Genomic DNA, 27,206 nt, shown 5'->3' with positions numbered 1-27,206 from the left:
CTGGGCTATATAAGGAAGTTAGGTAAACATGAACCTGGGAGGAAGCCAGTAGATGTCTTATCTGTGCTTCAACTCCTGCCTCCAGGGTCCTGACTTGAGCCTCTGACTTGTTTCTCTTGAAGATGGACTGTAATCTGTAAGAAAAAGAAACCCTGGGCTGGAGAGATGGCTCAGCAGTTAAGAGCACTGACTGCTCTTCCAGAGGTCCTGAGTTCAATTCCCAGCAACCACATGTTGGCTCACAACCATCTATAGTGGGGATCCGCTGCCCTCTTCTGGTGTGTCTGAAGACAGCAACAGTGTACTCACACACATGAAATAAATAAATTAAATAAAAATAAATTAATTAAAAAAATAAGTCATTAAAAAAATAAAAAAGAAAAGAAAAAGAAACCCTTTCCTCCTGAGTTGCTTCTGGTCCGTGTTGTATCACAGTAACGGAGGGCAAACTAGAACAGGTTACAGAGCAACTGTGTCATAGCTTTTCCTTGTTTTTAAATGGATAAGTGAATTCCACTTTCTGAGTATTGAAGTAGCAATAAGTAAATTAGTATTACGAAAAATAGCAATTAAAATAATTCTGTTATTAAAATAAACACAAATATCATCCAATTGCTGAACTTGATGAATGAATGAAAGCCATCATTGATAATAAAAGTACGAAACCCTAAGCAGTGCTCCACGGCTTCAGAATGGCCATTTAGACTGCATAGGTGTTCACCAGACCCATAGAACTCAGGCCGGGCAAATGTCTGAATGGCTGCCTTAAACCAGTTGTGTAATGGTGTAATGTTTTATCTGTGAACTAATTACAATAAAGTGATTTTGGATAATCTTTTTTTTCTTTTTTTTTCGGAGCTGGGGACCGAACCCAGGGCCTCGAGCTTGCTAGGCAAGCGCTCTACCACTGAGCTCAATCCCCAATACAATTTTGGATAATCTTAAAGGAGTATCTTGTGTGTGTGTGGTGTGTGTATGTATATGTGTGTGTGTATGTGTGTTTTGCTGAGGAATTAAATCTTGGTTAAATTAGACAAGTGCTTCCTTGATGGACTATATCCCCAGCCTTTCATTTTGTTTCATTCTTGGTGCTGGAGAGATGGTTTTGTGATAAAGAGTACTTATTGCAGCCGAGCATGGTTAATCCCAGTGCTCAGGAGGCAGAGGCAGGCAGATGAGAGCCCAGGTTTGGTTCCCAGTATCCACATCTTTTTCCAGAGCACCTGCCTCTGCCATCCACAGGCATCTACTACCACATATATACTCATAGCTAAAGATAAATAACATACTTTACTTTTTAAAGGGAGCTGGAGAGATGGCTAAGTAAGCTGTTATGAATACTTGTTCTTGCTTGCTGAAGCTCCAGGTTTGATTCCCAGCCCTGGTTTTGTGGTGCACAACTGTCCACAACTCCAATTCCAGAGGATCCAACACTTCCAAGGGCACCAGGCACACACTTGATACACAGATGTTCATGCAAGAAAAACACTTATTTTCCCCTCCCCCAACCCTGCCCCAAGAAAAGCACTTATACACATAGAATAAATAAGCTAACCAAAAGACAACAACAAAAAAATCTTTAAATGATATTTTCATTCTAAGCAAGTTGCCCAGGCTGAATATGAAATCTCTTTGTAGTCCAGGCAGGCCTTGAACTCGTGATCCTAATGTCTTAGCTTTCCAAGTGCTGAGATTACAGGCCCATAACACCAGGCCTGACAAAGACAAGTAGGCTGAGATAGGATGTAGGTGTGCACAATTTGATTTATTGAGCTAGTACCTCATTAAAGGAGAGGAGAAGGGAGGTCAGGAGTCAGCCTCGGGGGTCCTCCAGACACCCCTCCCTGTTCTAGTGCTTCGCGGGGGAGGGGGCTTCAGACTGCTGTACTGGAAGGCGGGGTGGGGTGTCGTGGGGCATACGAGATCCTCTTGGGAAGGGTTCCAGAGTGGGTCCCACCAATCGGGGCAACCTTTGCTGAGCCTGACCTGTGTGGATCTGTAGTGGAGGCTTAAGCAACCTGCTCTTTGATGTTCGCTAGAGAACCATGTGCCCAGTGTGGTCGGGGAGCCCCCACAAGGTGCTGCTAAGACTCTACTGGGCCATCCTGCAGAGTGTAGACTCCTTGGTATTAGAAAGTGTGATGTTGGGTTGGGGATTTAGCTCAGTGGTAGAGTGCTTGCCTAGCAAGTGCAAGGCCCTGGGTTCGGTCCCCGCTCTGAAAAAAAGAAAAAAGAAAAAGAAGAAGAAAAAAAGAGAGAGAGAAAAAGAAAGTGTGATGTTTGCCATACTTGCAGAGAGGTCTCTAGGGCCCCAACTTTATGGAGTGTTTCCAGAGGGCCGCTTGGAACAGTACCTCCCAGTTACTGGGTACAGAGCCGGCCATTGAAAACTCAAGAGCTCTAGGACCCAGTGTTGTTAGGAGCCATTGCAACAAAGATGGCCCGTTTCCATAGTATGGAGATGCCCTTCACTAAGGAGCCCTGCTGGTTGTTTGGGACCATGGACCCGTACCTAAAGCAGATCCAGGACCTGCCTTCCACTAGCCTTCCCCAGACGAACCTGGTGGAAATGTACAACCTCAAGGATGAGATGAACAACCTCAGGAAGTTACTAGATGCTACACTGTCACCAGTGGTCTTCTGCCACAGTGACATACAGGAAGGAAACATCTTATTGCTCTCAGAGCCAGACAGTGATGACAACCTCATGTTGGTTGATTTTGAGTACAGTAGTTACAAATGACTTTGACATTGGGAATCATTTCTGTGAGTGGGTTTATGGTTATACTTACGAGGAATGGCCTTTCTACAAAGCAAGACCCACAGACTACCTCACTAGAGAACAGCAACCCCGTTTCATCTGTCATTATCTAGCAGAGGTTCAGAAAGGTGAGGTCCTCTCCAAAGAGGAGCAGAAGAAACAGGAAGACTTGCTGATAGAGATCAGCCGGTATGCCCTGGTGTCTCATTTCTTCTGGGGCCTATGGTCCACCCTCCAGGTTTCCATGTCCACCATAGAGTTTGGCTACGTGGAGTATGCCCAATCTTAGTTCCAGCTCTCCTTCCAGCAGAAGGGGCAGCTGACCAGTTTCCCATCACCGTGAGTATCCAACCCCACCTCATATTTCTCCTGGAGCCTCTGGGGCAGGACCTCGGAGGCAGGGGCAAAGACCCCAGAGCCTGGGCTGTGCCTCTAAGTGAGACTGTTGTTGAAATAGCTGACCACTGTACCCCTTTTTTAGTACTTGCCCAAGATGGGTATCTGAGAATCCCTGGGGCTGTGTACCTAAATAAATGAACTTCACAAATACAAAAAAAAAAAATTAAATAAATAAAAAGGAGAGAAGAGGAGAAGGGAAGGGAAGAGAGGGAAGCCAAAAGTGGCAGAGGAAGAAGCTGGACAAATATGTGCCTTTCAACTAGAAGCTGTTCTTAGTCAAATCCCACAGTCCCACAGTGGGCTCAGGAGCATAGCGAACATCCGTGTGTCTGGCTCATCTGGAGACAGAACACTGTACCAGGCAGCATTATTTGAGAGCTACTAGAAGGAAGATAACCTCCCAAGCAAGACAGTCCTGGCTGGCCCTGGCTGGATAGCAGAGTCACTAACAGTCATCCTTCCATCAGCTGAGGGAGCAATATACAAGGGAGTCCAATGGATTGAGTTCTTATCCCTCAAAAATTCCCTGGGAGCCCTAACCAACCCAATATTGGGACTTTAAGGAAAGAACATTAAAATGAGTTTCTTAAGATGCCTCCTTACAGCAGTCTGACTGGAGTTCTTATACAAAAAGGGTATTCAGAATGTAGAGAGACATCACAGATTCGGGCACACAGAGACATCAAGAATGCAGGCACACGGGCTGGGGATTTAGCTCAGTGGTAGAGCGCTTACCTAGGAAGCGCAAGGCCCTGGGTTCAGTCCCCAGCTCCGAAAAAAAGAACCAAAAAAAAAAAAAAAAAAAAAAAAAAAAAGAATGCAGGCACACAGAGAAAGACCATGTGAGGACATAGCAAGAGGATGGCCAGGGGTTGGAGATTTAGCTCAGTGGTAGAGCGCTTGCCTAGCAAGCGCAAGGCCCTGGGTTCAGTCCTCAGCTCTGGAAGAAAAAAAAAGATGGCCATCTACAAACTGAAGAGAAAGAGAGCCACCTCACAAAACACCAATCCTGCTGACTCTGAAACCTTCGGACTTCCATATGCTGAGGAGAGCTCATTAGTGTTCATGAAGCCATGTGGTCAGTGGCATCAGTACGGTAGGCACGGTGAACATAGCAGGTCCTATAAATGTCCCTTCATCACGATGGAGCCTCCTCACCAAACCCTTTTCTTTTTCACCTCTGCACCTTCAGCCTAGCTCATTTAACTCTGCCATTCTCTCTTTGCTGCCAACTCTAGGAACTAGCTAATTTTCTTGACGGAATACCAGCTGCCTTCCACGGATAGAAGCCAACTGGCTTTCCCAACTTCTCTCCACAGCTTTGACATCTTGATGGAAACAGTGCAATAGCTTAGAGATTTATAATCCTTTAGCAATAAACAGCAGGTAATTGCATGCGTTGCTATAGTTCAGCCCTTAGCCTTAGCATCTATATCCAGGTTTAATGACCTGAGTGATTTGTGCAGTCTTGCCCAAGTCTATAAAGAGCTTAAGAATTGTTTCCGTGAGAGGCAGGTCAGTCGCGAAGAGAAGGAGGCAGAAGTGACTAGACTTTCTGAGATGAGATTTTTAACTTACGTGACCATCAATCATTGAGGTTAATATTTATTGATGGCCAATTTTCATTCCAATGCTAGACTTATCTTGAAGCAATAACTCCATCAATCCAGCTTCCATGTCGAAATGGGAATTCTGTAACCTTCCAATTTACTGCCACAATGAATAACCTAGCAGTGGACACCAAGTCTGTTAAATCTGTTGTTCAGAGATTTGTAGTTTAGTAATGAAATGCGGCTTGTTTTCTGAATCAGAATGAGTGTGCTGGTTTTTTAGGGCTGCCATTACAAGCACATAGAGTGTCTAAAACAGCAGCAACTTATTCCCCCACCCTGCTAGGGGCCAATGAGTCTGAGCCCAAGGGAACCACAAGGCTCATTTCTCCCAAGGCTGCTCTCTTTAGCACATAGATGACTTCTCTCTCTCTCTCTCTCTCTCTCTCTCTCTCTCTCTCTCTGAATGCATGTGTACATGCATGTCTTCATTCCATTTCCACTGTATGTAACTCATCAAATGTCCTCGTGGACTCAAATGGCCCAGCAATCTCATTGTATTTATTAGGCTCCTTTCTTCCCAGTTGCCTCTTTGCAGTCCTTGCCTCCAAGTACAGTCCCTTTTTAAGATTCTAGGAGTTAGAACTTCTCAAGACAAAAGAATAGACTTGAATCCATTTTAGAGAGTGACACTTAGAAGTTTGCTTTGGACGCAGCAACAAGAAGATCAGAGGTCAAAGTATAGAGGGCAGAGTGCACAGGTGTGCCAGGGCCTTTCGCTTGCTGACATTTTTTTTTTATAGTGTTATTGGGGATCGCATTAAACAGGGTGTTGTGCTCTCATGTGTAGCCAAGGATGGATCTGCCCTGGGAGAGAGAAGCTGCTGCCTTTGAGTGATTTTTGAGAAGTACCCCTTCATCTAGGTGCCATCCCTACTTTGTAAAGTCTTTCTCTTTCCTTCCCTTTATTTGAATTGTGGATGCAAAGGCTAGAACTAGTGATGCTTTATTCTGAAAGAGAGAAAAGACAAAGGGAATTGGAACTTTAAAATACCTTCACGGGGGGGGGGGGGCTGGAGAGATGGCTCAGTGGTTAAGAGCACTGACTGCTCTTCCAGAGGTCCTGAATTCAAATCCCAGCAACCACATGGTGGCTCACAACCATCTGTAATGAGATCTGATGCCCTCTTCTGGTGTGTCTGAAGACAGCTACAGTGTACTTATATATAATAAATAAATAAATCTTAAAAAAATGTTTATATAAATAAATAAATAAATAAAATACCTTCACAGCAGGTGCCTTTCCTTTAAATGAATTTGAATCCTTACAAGGGCAGCCCTTGTTGAATATGGTTTTGCCCTCCAGACACCCTGGCTTTTGTCCCAGTGAAACACAGGATGTTCTTCAGTGATGCTGGTCTCTTTAACAACTGCAGCCCTGTTCTAGGTAGAAAATTCTCTTGTCCTGATATTTCTTCCTCTGCCAAATGAATCTTTATCTTTAAGCTCAACTTTGAGCTGCAGTCAAGTTGTTAGGACATACACAGAATGAAGCCAGATTCTGGGCCAACATGACACATAAATGGCCACAGGCTAGTTCTTGATAAAAATCCCTGCTCCCCCCTGAAATCTCATAATCTGAACTTCCACTGTCCGAACTCCTATGAGAATGGCCCATTAAGATCCACTTTCATGGTCTGGAGAGATGGCTCAGTGGTTAAGAGCACTGACTGCTCTTCCAAAGATCCTGAGTTCAATTCCCAGCAACCACATGGTGGCTCACGACCATCTGTAATGGGATCTGATGCCCTCTTCTAGTATGTGTCTGAAGACAGCTGCCATGTACTCATATAAATAAAAATAAATGTTTTTTGTTTAAAAAAGATCTTGGAGAAATTCTGCACTGTGTAGGTTAGTAAGAACAAAAATAAAGGAAATGCTGCAAAAATATGTGTTTTTACCACTAAAACAGAGCCAGAATATCCAATTAGCAAGTGTTAATATAGATTAAAAAAAAAAAAAAGATCTGCCTTCATTCTTTGATTTTCCTAGCCCTAAGTGCTAAATTTTTCTACATTATACATTATACCTTCAAGATCATTCCAAAGGTCTAAGAACTACGTAGACTATCACAGAAATTAATGAGATGATGGATCAGCAGTACTCAGTGTTCTTATAGAGGACTTGAGTTTGATTCCCAGAACCTGTATAGTTGTTAGCAAAATCTTTAACTCCAGTTCCAGGGAATCTAATATCCTCTTCTGGCCCATGGGGGCATCAAGCATGGACAAGCTGCACAGACTTACCATGCAGACAAAATACCCATTCACATTAAAAATAATATTTTTAAAGAGCCCTGTGTGATGGTGCATGCTTCAATCCCAGCACACGGGAGGTAGAGGCAGGTGGATCTCTGTGAGTTGGAGGCCTGGTCTACACAGTGAATTGTAGGCCAGACAAAACTAAATGGTGAGACCTGTTACCAAAACAAAACAAACAAACAAATAAGAAAAAGGGTCTGGCAAGACGGCTCAGTGGGTAAAAGTGACAACCTGCAGGCCTGATGAACTGAGTCTGATCCCAGACACTGAAACTGTGAGAGGAAAGAACTGTCCCCAGTACACTATCCTCTGACCTATAAACATACACTGTGGCTTATTGTGCCCCGCCCCTACAAAATAAATATGCAAAAAATTAAAGAGTGAAAGAGACAGGAACGCTGGTTCCGTGTGGTTAAGAGCTCAGGCTGTTCTTGAGAGAACTCACATCTTCAAGTCCAGCTCAGGGGCTTCTGACTCTCTCTCCTGGCCTCTTTGAGCATCAGCATTCAGTGCATAAATCCCCAAGCAGATACTCACATATGCAAGTAATTAAAAGTAAAATAAGCCGGGTGGCTGGGTGGCGGTGGCCCATGCCTTTAATTAAGCCCAGCGCTCAGGAGGCAGAAACAGGCTGATCTCTATGAGTTCAAGGTAGAAGTGGTCTACAAAGTTGCAGGATAGCCAGGGTTACACAGTGAAACCCTGTCTTGAAAACAAAACAAAATAGACAAAATAGTAAAGTAAATATGAAAGGGGGGGGAAGAGAGAGAGAGAGAGAGAGAGAGAGAGAGAGAGAGAGAGAGATGAACAAAGCAATTTCTAGGGAGAGTGAGCTGTTGTGTCCCTCCTCACAGACCACAGTTTCTGTGTGGCTGTAAGGCCTGTTTAGCCTTGAGTCTGGTAAATGATCTATAGACAAAAATTGGTGGACACTAAGAGACAGCAGCATTGTCTTGCTTGGTATCTCCTTCAGGGGAGAGATCATTGCCAGTTCCACCCAATGCTGGATTACTTCCCTCAGGCAAGGGCAGAGAGTGAAACACTGAAGGGCAGAGTTGGGATGCACCCTCTGCTAAGAATAAAGAGATTTCCTTAGGCAAAATAAGCCTAACAGAATCTGAGAATTTGGTGTCCTCAGGTTCTTTGGGATCCTCCCACACGTCTCCATCCCAAGTTACAAGATGCCCCTCTTTTCCAATCAGTGCCATCACTTAACTGATGACACAGTGGTGGTTTGAATGAACTGAAATCACACAATCATCTCAAAAACAATAGATGCAGAAAGTCATTTTTTACAAAAGCCAGTATCTTTCAAGATAAACACCAGAAGAGGCAAGGAATGGAGGAAATGTATACCAGCATAATAAGAGCTCCATATCACAGGCTGTTTAGCCAACCCCACATTAACAAGAAAAACTCAAAGCATTCTCACTAAAATAAAGACCATAACAGGGTGTCTGTCCCCACTCTCCCTGCTCCTACAAAACATAGTGCTTAAAGTCTTAGCTAGAGCAATAAGACAAGAGAGGAAAATAAAAGTGATATGAACAGGAAAAGAAGTCAAAGTATCCTAACATACAGATCACTTGATTCTATACATAAAAGACCCCAAGAGAACTACAAGCGCCGATGAACTTGGAATATTCATAAATAACTCCAAAAGGTCAGTAGTCTTTCCATATAGCAATGACAAACATACTGAGAAAAAAAAATCAGGGAAACAATCCCATTCTCAAGGGCTGCAATAGAATACCATGGAGGAAAGAAATACCTTGGAAAAAGACTAACCAAAGAAGTAAAAGACTTCTACAATAAAAACTTTAAGACATTGGAGGAAGAAATCGAAAAGACGCTGAAAGATGAAAAGACTTTCCATGCTTGTGCATCAGAGGAAGCACTGTAGTGAAAGTTACCATCCTTCCAGTAGGAATCTACAGGTTTGATGTATTCCCAACCAAAATTCCCAGCCATTCTTCACAGAACTAGAAAGAACAATCTTAAATGTCACGTGGATGTGAAAAAGACCCCAGGAAGCCAACTTATTCCTGTGTAAAAAGAACAATGCTGGAGGTATTACCAACCTGATTTCAGGTTATGCTCTAGAGCCATAGCAACAAAACAGCCATGAGATTAGCACAGGAACAGACGCACAGATCAGTGGAATAGAACTGAGGACCCAGCTGTAAGTCCACAACTGGTCCAGCTACTTGATTTTTTTTTCTTGGTTCTTTTTTTCGGAGCTGGGGACCGAACCCAGGGCCTTGCGCTTCCTAGGTAAGCGCTCTACCACTGAGCTAAATCCCCAGCCCCCAGCTACTTGATTTTTAACAAAAATGCCAAATAATGATGATGACAGCGATGATGATGGTGGTGGTGGTGGTGATGATGATGATGATGATGATGATGACAAAGACGACGATGATGATGAAAACAACAACAACAACAACATAAGATAAAAGACAGCTGCTTCAACAAATGGTGCTGGGAAAGTGTTAGCATTCTGTCTAAGCTCCACCCCCACAGTTACCTGGCAACATGTATGCCTGACACTATCAAAAGGGCTGCTTGCCCCCTCCTCACTCTCTTGCTTTTATCCTCTTCCCACTTTGTCCCTTCTCTCCCATTCCCCTCCCTTCTTCCTTCCACGTGCTCATGACCGGCCTCTACTCCTCTCCTCTTCTACTCTTCTCTCTCGTCCCTCTCCCTTGTCTCGTCTTCTCATTAAGCCTTTCCATGTGGAACCATGTTGGCCTGGTGTGGTATGTCCAGATGCGAGCCGAGATTTCTACTCCAATAGAAAGCAGGATATGATCATGCATCTAGAATGCAACTAGACACCCATCTTTCACTCTGCACAAAAAATATCTTCAAATGGATCGCAGACCTCAACATGCCTGAAACTCTGAAAATGCTGGTGGACAAATTAGGGAGTGTGTTGCAAGAAATAGGCATAGGAAAGGACTTTGTAACTAGGACACTCTGGTGGCTCAGGAAATAAGGCCAGTGATTGACAAAGGTGATCTCAGGAAACTAAAAATGTTCTGTACAGCAAAGGCAATGGTCAGTGACCTGAAAGGGCAACCAAAAGAATGCAAGAAAAGATTTGCCAGCTGTACATCTGACAAAGAATTAATAGATAGAAAACACAATGAAGTAAAAGAACAAAACATCCAGAAACGTTCGACTTCAAAAAAGGGAGGTCCTCTATGGCTGGGTGTGATGGTTTATGTGATCTCAGGATGCAGAGGCAGGCAGATCTCTAGAAGTAGAGGCCAGACTGGTCTACGTAGCAAGTTCCAGGCCCATCAGTGAGAGCTTGTTGTTTTGTCATTGTTGTTGTTGTTTAAAAAAAAAAAAAGAATAAAGAAAAGGGGAAAAAACTATGCTTTGAATCTGAACAGAGATCCCACAAAACAGGGATTGCAAATGATGAGCAGACATTTTTAAAGTGTTCCACATTGTTAGCTAACAGGGAAATTCAAATTAAAGCTCTTCCTTATCAGAGTGGCTGCCAAGAAAATGGGGGCAGGGCATGTGTAATCCTAACACCTGGGAGGCAGAGGCTAGCCTGGTCTCCATAGAGTTTCAGGACATCCAGGGCAATATAGAGAGATTCTTATCTAGATAAATAGCACCCAATGATGCTAAGGGTGTGATTCGAGGAAAAACCGTATTCACTGCCGATCTACCCTTGTGCATATACATAAAGGGGCAATACACAAACCTAGGTGTGCCTGGGAAGACGAGTCTCAGCTGAGAAATCGCCTGCCTCAGATTGACCTGTGGGCAAATCCATGGGACATTTTCTTGATTGCAACCAATGTGAGCCCGGGCGACTGTGGGCACAGTCATCCTTATCCTGGTGCTGTGAAAAAGAAAAGTGGAGCAAGGCAGAGGGAAGCCAGTGTGCTGCCATTTCTCCAGGGTTTCAGTTTCTGCCTCCAGCTCAATGGTGAACTGCAATTTGTAAGCTAAAATGAATCCTCGTCAACTGAGGCTGGTTGTGGTCGGTGTTTTATCATGGCAACAGAGAACCAGGCTAGAACAGACTCTCTGACCCACCGTGGAGATACCCGCACGTCCATGTTCATTGCTGCTCCATTCACAAGAGCCAGGAAATGGAAGGTGGGACCCTTCCCTATGGATGGTTGGTCAGAGAGACTCCAGAGGCTCCACTGGACCTAGGTGATAAGGAACATTTGCAGAAGACACAACTCGCTTTAGCTGTAAGACATGGAGAAATGAAGCTGGAACTGAACTGGAGGGTTCCTCCCCATGGCTAGCATTCTCGATGCCGAAAGGTGCTGGGGGAGGGGGGGAAAGACATCGGTCGTCCTCCTCAGTGGTAGACCCTGCGTGCTATTGTACCGAGGCGTGCCCACTGGCACAGTAATGATAGAACTATTTAAGAGGTTATTTATGTGTATGAATACTTTACTTGCATGTACCTGTGCCATGCGCCTGCTTGTTAAGACTAGAAGAGGGTGTTGGATCACCTGAAACTGGAGTTATGGATAGTCGTGGGTCGCCATCTAGGTGCTGAGAACCAAAGTGGGTCCTCTGAAAGAGCCACAAGTGCTCTTTTTTTTTTTAAATTTTATTTTAGTGTTTTTTTTCCTGTATCTCTTTCTCTTCAAACAGGTAACATCGTTGTTGTTCTTGTTGTTTTGCTTTGTTATTGCTGCCGTTGATTCTTTTTTAAAAGATTTATTTATAATATATACTGTAGCTGTCTTCAGACACACCAGAAGAGGGCATCAGATCTCATTACAGATGGCTGTGAGCCAACATGTGGTTGCTGGGAATTTGAACTCAGGACCTTTGGCAGAGCAGTCAGTGCACTTAACCACTGAGCCATCCCTCCAGCCCACAAGAAATGCTCTTAACCACCAATCCATCTCTCTGGACCTGGAGGTTACATTCTATTGTCAACCTCATACAACCTAAAGATTGAGAAGGAGTATTTCGAAAAGAAATATATAAGGCTTGTAGGTGTGTCTGTGAGGGGTTGTTGTTGCTGTTGTTGTTGTTAATTGAGACGGGAAAACACCCCCAATGGGTGACAACTATGTCACAACTTGGCTCCTGAACTGGGTAAGAGTGAAGAAAGCTGAGACACAACAAAGGAAGCACGTAGTCTAGTGATTCACTTGGTGTGATGAGCTGCTTGAGTTTAGCCTTGACCTCCCCTCAGTGATAGGCTATAACCTGGAATTATAAGCAAAATAAACCCCTTCTGCCCTTCAGTTGTCAGAATATTTTATTATAGCAACAGAAATGACAAGTACAAGAGAGGGTAATCATCTACTTTCTGTCTGGATTTGGGGCCAGCTTGAAGGGAAGGGTATCTCATTTGTAAGCCTAGTCAAAAGCCCGTGGCTGGGGAGGTCAGAGGCCTTAAAGGAGATCTGCAACTTTGTCTGCTGCATGGACATATGAAGCTTTAAGCCTTTAAACCTCTCTGAGCTCCCAGCTCATAGTTGCATGCTTTATGCTGCCTGCCCCAGATGCTCTGGATCTCGGACAGCAACACACACACACACACACACACACACACACACACACACACACACACACACACACACACTCACATTCACACTCACACTGTCTTTATATTTAAATATGCATCAGCTAGCTCAATGGTTGGGCTACTCCCAAACCTCTCTGAATTAATACTTTCTAAAATCTATACTTAATCTCTGCTACCCCAGACCCAAATGGGGGAGTGGCCCTTGGGGTCACTTTTTCCTGATTCTTACATGGTTGGTTCTCTGTCTTCCACAGTTCTTATGTTTGTATCCTCTTCCTTTCTTCTGCTGGGCGATTCTCTCCTCCTTCTCCTTCTCCTGCATTTCCTCTGCAGGAATCCTCAAAGTCCTGCCTCTGTTCCTTTGCCCAGTCAATGGCTGCTGGCTCTTTATTAACCAGTCAAAATAACCACTGTTGGCAGGGACCCACAGTGGACATGCGAATTCCCAGGTAAGCACAAATCAAATCCCCATCAGGCCTACAGCAAAGCTGCATTCTATATAGTGATTTTTAGAGCTGGTGAGATTTTTAGAGCTCAGAGGGAAAGGTGCTTCTTGCACAAGCCTGATGACCTGAGTTGCATCCCTGAAACCCACAAAAAAGGTGGAAGGGCAGAGTTGACTCCTCAGAGTTGTCCTTTGACATCTACATGCACACTGTGGGTTGGGCACTGTGAGAAAGAATGAGACCACCATTCTAACTGAAGTGTCTGGATAGACAAACTTTATTTTGAATCAAGAGGGTTTGCTCAGAAGAATGAACACATAGAGGCAAGAAGTACATCTGGCTTTTATTCTAAGTCGGGTGGTAGCCGTGTTTCTTCCCCATTGACTGGGGTCTGACCTCACAGCCTTAGTCATTGGCTAGTCAGAAAAGAATTGGTGATTGGGAGATGGAGGAAGGGAAAAGTGTTGCTGCTCCAGGACATCAAATTTCTAGACTAGAACAGTGGGCCTTAGTGTAAACAAGGTTATACTGGGTGAAGGGGATTAAAACATTTGCATAAATGCTTTTCAAGATAAAATTTGGGGTTGGGGATTTAGCTCAGTGGTAGAGCACTTGCCTAGCAAGCGCAAGGCCCTGGGTTCGGTCCCCAGCTCCGAAAAAAAGAAAAGAAAAAAAAAGGATAAAATTTAACTTAAACATTTATGATTACGTTTTTAAATCTTTATGCGTATGGGCGTTTTGTTTGCATGTGTGTCTGTGCACCATGTGTATGCCTGGCCCCGGCAGAGGCCAGAAGAGGGCATCAGATTCCCTAGACCTGGAATTGTAAGCAGTCATGAAATAGTGGGTGCTGAGGCCTAAAGGTGAGTCCTCTGGAAATGCAGCCATGTCTCCAGCCCCTAAATAGTTAACATCCATAGAGCAGCGCAGTGCTCAGCGTCTGTCAGAAAAGCTTCTTTTTACAATGAACAGTAGTTACTACAGAGACTCAAAACTGGCCAAAGTGCAGAGAAATAAGCAGCTGAGACATAATAAGCTGAGAAATAGGTTGGGTGTTCATCTCCAGACATAACCTCTGTGCCACCCTCTACAAGGTTCAGGGAACACAGGGAAGCAGGCAGAAAGATCCAGAGAACCCGGAGGGCTGTGAAACATCTGGCTCTGACATGACCGCTGTAACCATCAACCTGTAACAGCTATGTCTATCTGTACAAAACATGCATGGCATTCCGTCATTGGTGAGGGAAGGGCTCATGACGCCTCACCCTTCCCTGTGGTTGTTGAAAGAGGGGGAGTCATCTTCCCAGTGCTACCCAGGGTCGTGTAAGCAACCCTAATTAGAAACAGTCAGCTGCAAAAGTAAAGTAAGAGGAAGACTAGCTGGGAAGAAGAAAGGGGAAAGTAGGAATGGGAGGGAGATGGGAGGACTCACGGTGAGTGGGGAGATCACCATCATACCTTATATACATATATGGAATCGCCAGAATTTTTTAAAAAATCAGGCTGGGTCTCATTGTAGCCGCTAGGTTGGCATTGAACTCAATGGTCAGCTTTCCTCTGATTCCTGAGTGCTGGGATTAAAAACATGTGCCAGCATGCCTGGCTCTCACTTTTTAATATATATCTTATTTATTTTTTTAAAAAAACTTTAATTAGGCATGGTGGCTTAAGCCTTTAATCCCAGTACTAGAGAGGCAGAGACAGTTGGAACTCTGTAAATTCAAAGCCAGCCTGGTATACATCTACGTAGAAAACTGTAGGCCAGTCAGGACTAGTAAGACTCTGTCTCAAAAACAACAAAATCAAAACAAGATGCTGTCCTATCAGGACAGCCATTATTCTCTCTCTGATGCAGCCTCTCCCAAGGAGAGCAAGGAGGACCAGCTGCTCATCTTCTGGGACCTTAGAGAATGCCTTTAAGGACAAAATGATCTATGCTATGCCAGCTCCAAGGATTCCATCAGCAAGAAGCAAGGATCAAGGATGAATTATGAGCAAACTTCTAGGAAGAGGTCAAGGACCACTGCCCACTGGCAGAAAAAAAACGAGGTGATGGCATTGTCATGCTCTGAAGGGCAAGCCTTTGTGAGCCACATCCTGCTCTTGCCTGGAGCGTTTAGCACTCCAGTCTTGCTCTCGGTGTTGTAAGTTCCCCACTTCCTCTAGATAGGCTAGTGGAATCTTAGCAGGGGGCAGACAATCCCTTCACCCCAGTTGCAAAATGCCACTCCCACACCCTGACCTCCTCCTCTCCCTCCATCTCTGAAGGTTCTGGCCTTCCCAAACTGCTTTTGATCTTCCTGTTCTTCTTAGGTTGAAGCAGAACTCCCCTCACCCAAGCAGTTTGTGGGAGGGCTTTAACGACACCCTTATTCAGCCCTTCTCCATCCTGTGCTGTCAACTCTAACTGCAATAGTGACTCTGAGCTTTTCTGTCCTGTGTTTAAATGGGACATTGTGGAAATGACCTGCTCAGAGTCAGCTGGCTTTACTTCCTCTCTCCTTGGTCTTAGCTACTTACAGAAGCAGGTCCATTAAGGGACTTATGATTAAAAAAAAAAAAAAAAGAAGGAAAAATATGATAAAAGTAAAAGGGCTAATTAAAACATAGAAAAGAAAAACAAATGTGGGTCGGATAAAGAATCAATGTATAACTAGCAGGATACAACAGATGATAGGTAGGTAGATAGATGGTAGGTGGTAGATAGATGTTTGATTGGCTGATTGATTGATCGGTTGGTTGATTTTGTTGGGGCGAGGAACGCAGCGGGATCCTGGATGAGTTTATGCGTACCAAGTGCATGAAGGTATCAGAGGAGGCCAGAAAAGAGCCTGAGCTCCTCTGGAACTGGAGTCACAGGTGGCTGTGAACCAACTGATATGGGCATTGTGAAATGAATGCAATTTTCTGGAAGAATAGCAAGCACTCTTAACTGTTAAGCCATTTCTCGAGCCCTATATATATTTATATATTATTAAGAATTCTTGCTGGGTGTTGGGGGTCTTATCCCTTTAATCACAGCACTTGGGAGGCAGAGGCAGGTGGATCTCTGTGAGTTCGAGGCCAGGCTAGTTTACAAAGAGAGTTCCAGGACAGCCAGGGCTACATTGAGAGTGCCCTATCTCGAAAAACAAACAAAAAACCAACCAAACAAACAAAAGAATTCTCACGTCTTCGTTCCCATCGCTCATCTCCGACCCAGACGAACTGTGGACTTTCAGACCATGGCCAACCTTGAACGCACCTTTTTTTTTTCGGAGCTGGGGACCGAACCCAGGGCCTTGCGCCTGCCAGGCAAGCGCTCTACCACTGAGCTAAATCCCCAACCCGAACGCACCTTCTTTATCATCAAGCCTGGCTTGCAGTACAGCCCGGTGGGCCAGATCAAGTGCTTTGAGCCGAAGGGGTTCTGCCTGGTCGCCATGAAGTTCCTTCGTGCTTCTGAAAAATACCTGAAGCAACATTGCATCGATGAGAAAGACTGGCCTTTCCCCCCACTCCACCCCACCCCCACCCCCGGTCTGTTGAAATACAAGAACTGTGGTGGTCATGGATAGCAGGGGCTCAGTGCGGGCAGCACAGGCCTGGAGTGACCAATCCAGCTGATTCTAGGCCAGGCACCACGCCCACTAAAATAGCCCTTCTCTGTGAGTCCACTCAGGTCCGGTTGGCTTGAGACCAGGGTGGGACCAGAGGTTCTGCAGTCCCATTCAACAGGAGAAGTGGGAGGCTGTAGCTTCCAGGGGTCCATCCTAGAAACAGTGCTCTAGAAAACTCTGCCCGGGCCTCCAAAAGTAGAAGTATGTCCTGCTCTGTGAGTGTGAGACACAGATAGGGAGTTACAGAGGCCGGCGCCCGTGGTTTCCCTGCCTATTTTAGGAGTTCTTAGAAGCCTGACCTGGCCTAAAAACCTCCTTTCATCTTTCCCCAGCTGCTGCCAGTGGATTTTTAAAATCTCCCCTTTTTAAACCTCCCCCATGCCTACCTTTATGTCACACAGGTTTACTTTCAGTTTTTATCTTTCCAGCCTTTGTGAAGTTCACTCATCTGCCTCCCGTGCTCCTCTTAAAGATTCTTAACTGGTTTGGAAATGTTTAAGCTCTAGTTTTACCCTGCCTTCTCTTTCTCTTGCCTTCTATATCTCCCATGTCAGTGACCGTTGTTCGCCCTCTTAACGTCACAGACCCAGCACTGTTTCCAATTTGTTTACACATTCCCCCCTTTCCTCCCCTCTTTTTTCCCCCCTCCCCCCCCATCTATTTTTTGTGTCATTTTCTTTCCAAATGTTTGTAACCCTGGATGGCCTGAAACTCACTATGCATGCAGAGTAGGCTGGCCAGCTGAGATTAAAGGGGTATACCACCCAACAAGACCTATTTCCCAATACTCTTGCTATGATCCTCATTGGTTTAATTCGCTGATTAAGTAACTCACGAAGTCACAGGGTGGCTGAAGTAGTTGAGTAGGAATGACCTCCATAGAGCCATGTGTTTGAGTGTTTGGCCACAGGAAGTGGCTCTATTAGGAAGCATATCCTTGGTGGAGGAAGTGTGTCACATGGGGCTGGGTTTTGAGGCCACATATGCTCAAACTATACTCAGTGTAGCACACAATCGCTTCTGCTGCCTGACCTGAGGGTCAAGATGGATAACTCTCAGCTGTAAAACTTAAGCCTGGTTTCTTCTCCCAACCCCATGCTCCCAGAAATAAGATTCAGACTCAAGATATATTTACAAATACCTTGGCCATATAGCTAGGCTCTGACTGGAATCAAAATTTAAGATGACCCATTTATGTTAACCTACATTCTGCCACATGGTTGTTTGCCTATGTTCAAGTACCATGAATCTGTCTCCTCACATCTTCCTGGGCAGATCTCCTGCCTATCGCTTAATCTCAGAATATTTTTAGCCTCCCTGATGTTCCACCTTATATTTCCTGCCTAAGCCACAGGCCTTAGGCTTTTAATAGACAGGCGATGCATCCACACAATACACAAGAGATTCCCTCTACACTCAGCTCCTTCTCCAGCACCACATCTGCCTGTACATGGCCATGCTTTCCACCATGATAATAATGGACTAAACCTCTGAACCTGTAAGCCAGCCCTAATTAAATGTTTCCCTGTATAAGAGTTGCTATGATTCTGGTATTTCTTCACAGTAATAAAAACCTTTACTAAGACAATGGCCTCCTAGAAGCCTATCTTGTTCAAAAAACCTTTAAATCCCCAGAGAAGATACAGGAATGGGTAATAAGCACATGAACACGAAACAATGATGTCTTAGTTAGGGTTTTACTGCTGAACAGACACCATGACCAAGGCAACTCTTACAAGGACAACATTTAATTGGGGCTGGCTTACAGGTTCAGAGGTTCAGTCCATTATCCATCAAGGCGGAAGCACAGCAGCATCCAGGCAAGGATGGTGCAGGAGGAGCTGAATTCTACACCTCATCTGAAGCCACCTAGGAGAAGACTGGCTTCCAGGCAGCTAGGATGAGGGTCTTAGAGCCCATGGCCACAGTGACATAATTTCTCCAACAAGGCCACACCTACCCCAACAAGACCACACCTCCTAATAGTGCACCTCCCTGGGCCAAGGATATTCAAACCACCACAAATGCTAATGTCACTAATCATGTGGGAATTACAAGTTAACACCACCAACCACGGGCTATGACAGAAAGAAGAAAAAGAAAGACAAATACAAGCAAGTGCTGGTGAGGCTGGGGAAGCTGGTGTTGGATGGCTGGTGGGGGAGACATGGTGTAGCTGGTGTGGAAAGTGTGGAAGCACCTTAAAAACCTCAGAGCAGGGTTTGGGGATTTAGCTCAGTGGTAGAGCATTTGCCTAGCAACCACAAGGCCCTGGGTTCGGTCCCCAGCTCTGAAAAAAAGAAAAGAAAAGAAAAAAAAAGAAGAAGTTATAAAACCTCAGAGCATATTTCCCTGTGTTGGTAACTGGGTTAGGCAGGCGTCTCCATTCAAAGCTCCACAGTGCCAGCCGAACATGCACACAGGCCTTTCTGACCACCATGTTCACTTTTTACATATGTTCTTCATGACTTTGAACTAAGAGTACCCAGACACCTGTCTACTGTCTTCCTTTTAAATTGAGACCTCGGGTTGGAGATTTAGCTCAGTGGTAGAGCGCTTGCCTAGCAAGCGCAAGGCTCTGGGTTCGGTCCTCAGCTCTGAAAAAAAAAAAAAAAAAAAAAAAAAGAACTGATTTTAAATTGTGACCTCACGGCTTAAGAGATGATGGCTTAGCAGTTAAGAGCACTGGCTGCTCTTCCAGAGGACCTGGGTTCAAGTCCCAGCAATCACATGATAACTTCCAACCTCCTATAACTTTAGTGCCAAAGGACTCCTTCTGGCCTCCCTGAGCACTGCATGCGCAAACATACATGCAGACAAAACACTCATGTACATAAAAAGAAATAAAATCGTCTTTAAAAAGAATGAGTAAACATGAAATCCAGAATTTACGTATTGAAATGTTGAAGGACTTATCCAAAGGAACTCTCAGATTCAAAGAAAAAAATTAAAAGTTTCAATAAGTTAATACAGAAGAATAGGGAAACATTACTCAACAACCCATACTGTGATAGCAGATTAGTAAGTGGGGGGAAGAAGACATTGAAATAGTTCATCAAAATCAACTTTAAAGCCAACTTTAAAGGTGGGGTGGCACTGACCTTTAATCCTAGCAGAGGCAGGGAGATCTGTGAGTTCTAGGCCAACCTGGCTTACATAGGAAGTTACAGCCTATCCAGAGCTGTGTAATGAAACCCTGCCTCAAAAGAAAAAAATGGAATAAACTATATAGTTTCTCTAGGATAAATTTCTAGAACTGTAAAATGTTTAAACATGGCAAAGTACACACTACATAAATTACCACCTTATCTGTTCTAAAGTGTACTTTGTTGCTGTTAAGTCCTTCTGTGCTGTTATTCTTCTGCCTCTCAAACCCTGTGCACGTACAAAGCTGGACCTGCACCAGCTGCTGGATGCTGTCCATCTCAGCTCCCTTGGCCCTTGGAAACCTCATTCATTGTCTCTATGACCATAACTCTCTGTCTTAGTTAGGGTTTCTTTTGCTAGGATGAGACACCATGATCAGAACACAAGTTGGAGAGGCAAGGGCTTACTTGGCTTAAGCTTCCAGATCATGGTCCATTACTGAAGGAAGTCAGGACATGAACTCAGGTAGGACTGGAACATGGACATAAGGGTTGAAGCCGAGGCCATAGAGGGTGTTGCTTACTGCCTTGTTCCCCATGGCTTGCTCAAATTGGTTTCTCAAGGAAGCCAGGATCACCAGCTGAGGGGTCCACTGCCCACAATGAGCTAGGAAAATGCCCTGTAGGCCTTTGTACAATTCATCTTATGGAGGCATTTTCTCAATTGAGACTCTCTCCTCTTTGATGATAATATCTCGTGGCAAGTCGAGGTAGAACTAGTCAGCTCACTGTCCTAAATACGTCAAACAAGTGTATCCATCTGTGTCTTAGGGTTTTATCACTGTGAAGAGACACCATGACCATGGCAACTCTTAGAAAGGAAAACATTTAATTGGGGCTGACTCACAGTTCAGAGGTTTAGTTCATTATCATTAGGGAGGAAAACATGGCAGTGTGCAGGCAGACATGGTGCCCCAGAAGGAACTGAGAGTTCTACATCTTGATCCACAGGCAAGAGAAGGAGACCCAACTTGGGCCCAGCTGGAGCATTTGAGACCTCAAAACCCACATTCACTCATTTTTTGTTTTTGTTTTGTTTTGCTTGGTTTTTTTTTTTTTTTTTTTTCTGTGTAGCTCTGGCTGTCTTGGAACTTGCCCTGTATACCAGGCTGGCCTCCAACTCAGAAATCAGCCTGCTTCTGCCTCCTGAGTGCTGAAACCAAAAGTATGCGCTTCTATGCCCTGCTGCCACAAGCACTCTTTAACCACAGAACCATCTCTCCAGTGCAAAGACTGAAGACGTTTTTAAACGCTGGAGATATAGCCCATTGAGAAAATACTTGTCTACAGTGTGCAAGTCCCAAGGTGTAATCCCTAGTAAACACCACACACACACACACAAATGCACACACACGCACCACGCGCACACCACACACACACACCAAGAGACTTCTTTAAGATTATCTAAATTTATTTTATTTTTAAAATAAAACCACTTTATTGTAATTAGTTCACAGATAAAACATTACACAACTGGTTTAAGGCAGCCATTCAGACATTTGCCCTGTCCTGAGTTCTATGAGTCTGGTGAACACCTATGCAGTTTGAATAGCCATTCCAAAGCCGTGGAGCACTGCTTAGGGCTTTATATTTTTATTATCAATGATAGCTCTCATTTACTTATTAAGTTCAGCAGTTGGATGATATTTGTGTTTATTTTAATAACAGAATGGTTTTAATTGCTATTTATTGTAATACTAATTTACTTATTGCTACTTCAATACTCAGAAAGTGGAATTCACTTATCCATTTAAAAACAAGGAAAAGCTATGACACAGTTGCTCTGTAACCTGTTCTAGTTTGCCCTCCGTTACTGTGATACAACACGGACCAGAAGCAACTCAGGAGGAAAGGGTTTCTTTTTCTTACATATTTCAGTCCATCTTCAAGAGAAACAAGTCAGAGGCTCAAGTCAGGACCCTGGAGGCAGGAGCTGAAGCACAGATAAGACATCTACTGGCTTCCTCCCAGGTTCATGTTTACCTAACTTCCTTATATAGCCCAGATCCATTGCTTAGGGATGGCACTGCCCACACTGAACCGGGCTCTCCCATGTCAATCAGCAGTTAAGAAAATGCCCCACAGCATTCCACAGGTCAATCTAATAGAGGCAATTTCTCAACGGAGCTCTCTCTTCCCAGGTACATCAGGGTGACAGTGTAGATTAGCCATCACAAGACCTCTTCTATGTCTCCTATGTTCCTTTGCCAGCACTCTGTCCCTCCTTGTCTCTCAACCAGAGTCTCTCTTGGTCTCCTTTCTAAATGACACTGTTATTAGTCACGGTTCTCTAGAGGAACAGAACTGCTAGGATGAATAGATAGTAAGAGGGGATACTGTTGGAGCAGTCCAACAATGCCCAGATCCAGTAGGAGAGCCTGAGATCTAGGAGTTGTTCAGTCCACAAGGCTGGATGTCTCAGCTGCCCCAATCTGGTGCTGAAGGCACAGGGCTTTCTGGGAGAGCTACTTGTCTTCAGTGTGTGCTGGGAATCCAAAGAAACTAGTCCTAATAGCAGTGAACTAGCAGTGCAGCAACTGGATAGATGACCTTGCCAACCAAAGTGAAGGCAGTCCAGCAAAGAGCAAAGCTTCCTCCTTCCACATTGGTTTATCTGGGCTGCCACCAGAAGGAGCTTCCCACGTTTACACTGAGTCTCAGTGCTTCAAATAATCTGAAGTTCCCATTGGCTTGTCTTTTACTTAGTTCAAGATCCAGTCAAGTTGACAACCAAGATTAGCTATCACACTTTACACTTATGCCTGTTTGTGTATATACAAGGATACATTGTAGCCCATATATATACATACATATGTATCTATACCTGAGGGAAAATATTCAATTTATTTCTTTCTGTTTTGTTACCTCATTTAATCTTATAATTCCCAAGACCACCTTTTCATGATTTCACTTGGTATACATGCCACACTTCGATTATCTAATCATGTGTTAATGGACATCTAGGTTGGTTTCATTTCCTTGCTATTGTAAATAGAACAGCAATAAACATGCTTGTACATATATTTTTGTGGTAGAATATGGAGTTCTTTGGGTACGGGTCCAAGATTAGTATAGATGTATCATACGGTAGTTATAGTTTTAATTTTTGAGGATTCTCTAGATAGATTTATATAATGGGTATGTTAATTTCCACTCCAACCAGCAATTAATAAGGGTTCCTCTCCCTCCCACCACCACATTCTTTCTAACATTTACCAAATTTTTCCTTTTCTCTCTCTTTCTTTCTTTCTTTCTTTCTTCCTTTTTCTTTTTTGAGACAAGGTTTCTTTTATGAGGGGTGGTAGCTGTTTATCTGTGGTATTAGGATGAGATTTTGAATGTGGCAAGGCATTACCTGGTATGTCAAAGTGGCAGTAGTAGGTTATCTTCTGATATTTAGGGCATCACCAGCTCCAGGAAGTGGCTAGGTTTCTAGTACTAGGTTTCATGACTTCCTCCTGTTGACTGGACTTAGTCTAATTGGATTTTTATTACCACCAACATGTGAGTGTCACTTGCTGCCCCCTTACTAATATCTTGCCATATTGGTCCTTCTTGTAGTTTATAGATGTTGTAGCTGGGTAGGATTATTAATTGATCCCATGTCTTGGCAGCTTGCAAACACCCAAAACCCAGTAAATGCACAACAAAAAACCTAAACTCTAGACCAACATCCCTGATGATGCAAAAATCCTTAGTAATGTACTAGCATACTAAATATAGACACATTACAAGATGATCATTTACCATTGTAAAAATTGACTTTCTCTGGGAAATGCAGGGTTGATTCAACATATGTAAGTCAATAAAGATAATAAATCATATTAATGTACCTAAAGACAAATTCACATGACCATCTCAATAGATTTAGACAAAGCCTCTGAGAAAACCCAACATGCTTTCATGATAAAAGTTCTGGAGACAGTCGGACTGGAGGGAACACACTGAGGCCTGGCAGAGGTTCTATGTGACCGAGCCAGTCAATGTCATCCTCAGTGGAGGAACACTTGAAGCGACCTCTGAAACCAGGAATGAGGCAAGGCTGCCCACCATCCCAGTCCTTTTAGTGTAGCAGGAAGCACTAGCTAGAGCAATAGGGCAAGAGAGGGCAAGTAAAGGGTCGGGAGGGAGAAGTCTTTGCAGATGACATGATAGTACACATCGGAGATGCCAAAAGCTCCACCAGAAAACTTCCAGAAACAACCAGCAATTTCAGCAAAGTGGCAGAAAACCAAAGTTCAAATCAAAGCCTTTCTGTAGACGAACAACAAACATTAAGAAAGGGATGATGGCCACACTCCCAATTACAACGTCAGAGAAAATAAAGGAGCTTGGACAAACCTAAGTAGAGGGCCTGTGCACTCACTCTTAACGGTACAGCTCTGGTAGGCACAACTCACTGTTTCCAGATCTGTGGCAAAGAAGATTTTGGTAGGATTTGAAGTTCCTGGCTTATCACTGGATGGTTCCTGTGACAACTGCTAGGGTTATAATTGTTGTATGGTGAAAGGGAACTGGGAAGTCAGGTTATCTTTATTGCATAAGCAGTTTTGCTTGAGATTCTCAGGGCAATGTCTGGGGAAAGGAACAAAGTCCTAACAAACCAAGGTCATGTTCAGTTGCCCTATGCCAGGTCATTGCTATTCTGATATAAAATATCTATACAGAAAAAGAAGATTAACCTCAGGATGGCGAACATCACTGCACACGCTCATTTCGATGCTGTCCTTCCTTCTCAGATGGCAGAGGCTTTGGCCAGACGCCAGGATGGTGTGGCTGTTCATCCTGGTGCTGTCGTGTCTCATGTCTCCATAATTTCCCTGTCTTTTAAAAACATCTTATTTTAGATTTAACTTATTATTTTATGTGTGCAAATAGGTTATGTATTCATGTATGGACATGCCACCACATGTATGCCTAATGTCTGGGAGACTGGAAGATGTGGGATCCCTTGGAACTGGGGTCATAACCCTCCTTATATGGGTGCCAGGGGTTGAACTCGAGTCCTCTGGAAGAACAGTAAATACTCTTAAATGCAAAATCAGCTCTCCAACCCCATGTCCAGGCTCCTTCCCGGCACTTCTCGGGTTCTCTTGAAACAAGTTTTTATGCTGCCGTTTAGGGTGGCATGGAACTCACTGTGTAGCTCACACCGGCCTTTAACTCATGGCAACTGGACCTCAGCCTCACAATACAGCAAGACAAACTCTTTGTTTAGATAAAATCTTATTGTGTATGTCTGGCTGGCCCAGGACTCATTATATAGATCGGGCTGGCCTTAAATTTAGAGATCCATCTGCCTCTTGCTTCTTGAGTGCTGGGATTAAAAGTGTGTACCACCACATGGACAAGAAGATTTTTAATGGGTATAAATGACTAAAAATTGGTCTGCAAAGTTTGTGGTTGTTGTTGTTGTTTGTTTTGTTTTTCAAGACAGGGTTTCTGTGTTTAATAGCCTATGCTCTCCTGAACTCACTTTGGCCTGCCTCTTCCTCTGAATTCCTGGGATTAAATATGTGTGCCACCATGAGCAGCTCCTCCAAGGTCTCTTATGTGAGAAAAATTATTTGCCAAGATGGGATGGTGGGGTGGTGGGGTGGTTGGCTGGTGGGATGTTGGGGTGGTAGAGTGGTGGGATGGCAGTGGTATTGCATGAATTTAATCCCAGCACTTGGGAACCAGAGGCAGTCTGGTCTACAGAGCAAGTTCAAGGACAGCCAGGGCTACACAGAGAAGCCCTGTCTCAAAAAAACAAAACAAAACAAATAAAAAATAATCCATGAAGCAATAGGAATTTAGTGTCTGATGGACAAAACATACTATCTCACTGTGAATTTGTTTTGGCTTTTGAGACAAAATCTCACTGTGTAGTCCAAGTGTAGCCGTAAGTTTAAGTTTATTCTCTCTCAACAATCCTAGCACTAGGGTCATAGGCATCTTTTCCATGTAAAAACGTTTTACATAGGGCCGGGTGTGGTGGTGCACGCCTTTAATCCCAGCACTCCTGAGACAGAGGCAGGTGGGTCTCTGTGAGTTTGAGGCCAGCCTTGTTCTACAGAGTGAGTTCCAGGACAGTCAGGATTTACAGACACTCCGACTTGGAAAACCAGAAAGTTTCCTAATCTGTAACTTTCCACTTTTCTTGGCCATGCAAGAGTTTTCAGTCAGTGGACGAGAATGGACAATAACGAATCTCTTTTGATTTGTTATTTTTGCTCTTTTGAGACAGTGTCTCTCTATTATGTTGACCATGATGACCTTAAACTCACATAACTCTCACTGCCCCTGGCTCCCATTGCTGGGATTAAAGGTATAAGATACTACACCCAACAACAATTAATTCTACTATGAATTTTCCCCAGTTAAAATGCGTAAAGATGTTTTCATCTCTATTTTTGTTTTTGTTGGTTTTATTTTGAGATATGGTCTCACCCTGTATCCCTGGCTGACCTTGAACTCACAGAGATCCCCTCTCCTCTCTGCCTCTGCTTCCTGGAGCCTTTTGATGCATTTTCACATCCGGAAAACTTACCATCCCCAGTCCTGTTTACCATGAGTCTACTCCTCGTACACATGTGCCTCCACCCAGAGACTGTGTGTTTGAGGAAGGCAGAGAGCAATGCTTTGGAACAGTAAAATGTGAGGTTGAAGCAGGGGAGGCTTTTAAAGCCAAAGGAACAAATGTTTGTTTTTTGACACAATGCTTAGGTCATGCTAGGCAAGCACTGTACAGCTAACTATATTCCCTGTGCTTGAATTGTTGAGGCAGAGTCTGGCTCTATCCTTACTGTCTTGAACTCTCAAGGAGGAAAGAAGTTAGGTCATTGGGAACATGTTCTTGAAAGATATTGAACCCTGGCCCTCTTTCTCTTTTTTCTGGTCCCATGTAATGAGTGGCTTCGCCCCAACATCTTCCTCGCACCCAAACTCTGTGACATCCTGCCTTGTCATAGGTCCAGAAAAAGTGGGACCTCAGAAACTGTGAACCGAGACTGTAGTTCCCGTTTAAATGGTGGCAATTAAACCTACAGGGCCTCACATATGCCAGGCCACTGTCCTACCACTGAAGCACAACTCCATCCTATCTGTTCACTTTCTTAGCTGCCTATCCAGGGGAAACCTACTGTCATCATGCCACAGGGTATAAATGTGTGTGCACAGGTCCATGTGAAGAACCAAAGCCAGGCAAAAGCCATAGGAGCAGGAATGCAAGTGTCCTCCTGGCGCATGGTGGCGACCTTCTCAACAACTTCAGCTTCCTGGGAGCCTAGGCAACCCTGCCACCCTATGACCCTCACTTTCAGAAAGTGCAGTAAATGTTTGTTTGCAGTTGCTTAAGTTGGGATTACTTCTTACACAGCATTAGCTAACCGATAGACCCGGCAGATCTGATCTTCCCATGGTAACCATAAGGCCTGCGAACTGTGGCAAGCTTGTGTGTGGCTTCTTTGCCA

The 27,206-nt window shown here is 44.1% G+C and overlaps 1 protein-coding gene and 1 pseudogene across 1 annotated transcript in view; both read left to right on the top strand.

The window, feature by feature from the left end:
* Slc23a2 (solute carrier family 23 member 2) overlaps positions 1–27,206 on the top strand; it is a 157,722-nt gene that overhangs the window by 17,477 nt on the left and 113,039 nt on the right. The gene's annotated exons all lie outside the window — the stretch shown is intronic.
* Positions 1–27,206, top strand: part of LOC134486158 (choline/ethanolamine kinase-like) — a 63,552-nt pseudogene that overhangs the window by 17,475 nt on the left and 18,871 nt on the right.

The sequence above is a fragment of the Rattus norvegicus genome, chromosome 3 (assembly GCF_036323735.1).
Source record: "Rattus norvegicus strain BN/NHsdMcwi chromosome 3, GRCr8, whole genome shotgun sequence".
Classification (NCBI taxonomy): Eukaryota; Metazoa; Chordata; class Mammalia; order Rodentia; family Muridae; genus Rattus; species Rattus norvegicus.
This window is presented reverse-complemented; position numbering and strand designations above follow the sequence as displayed.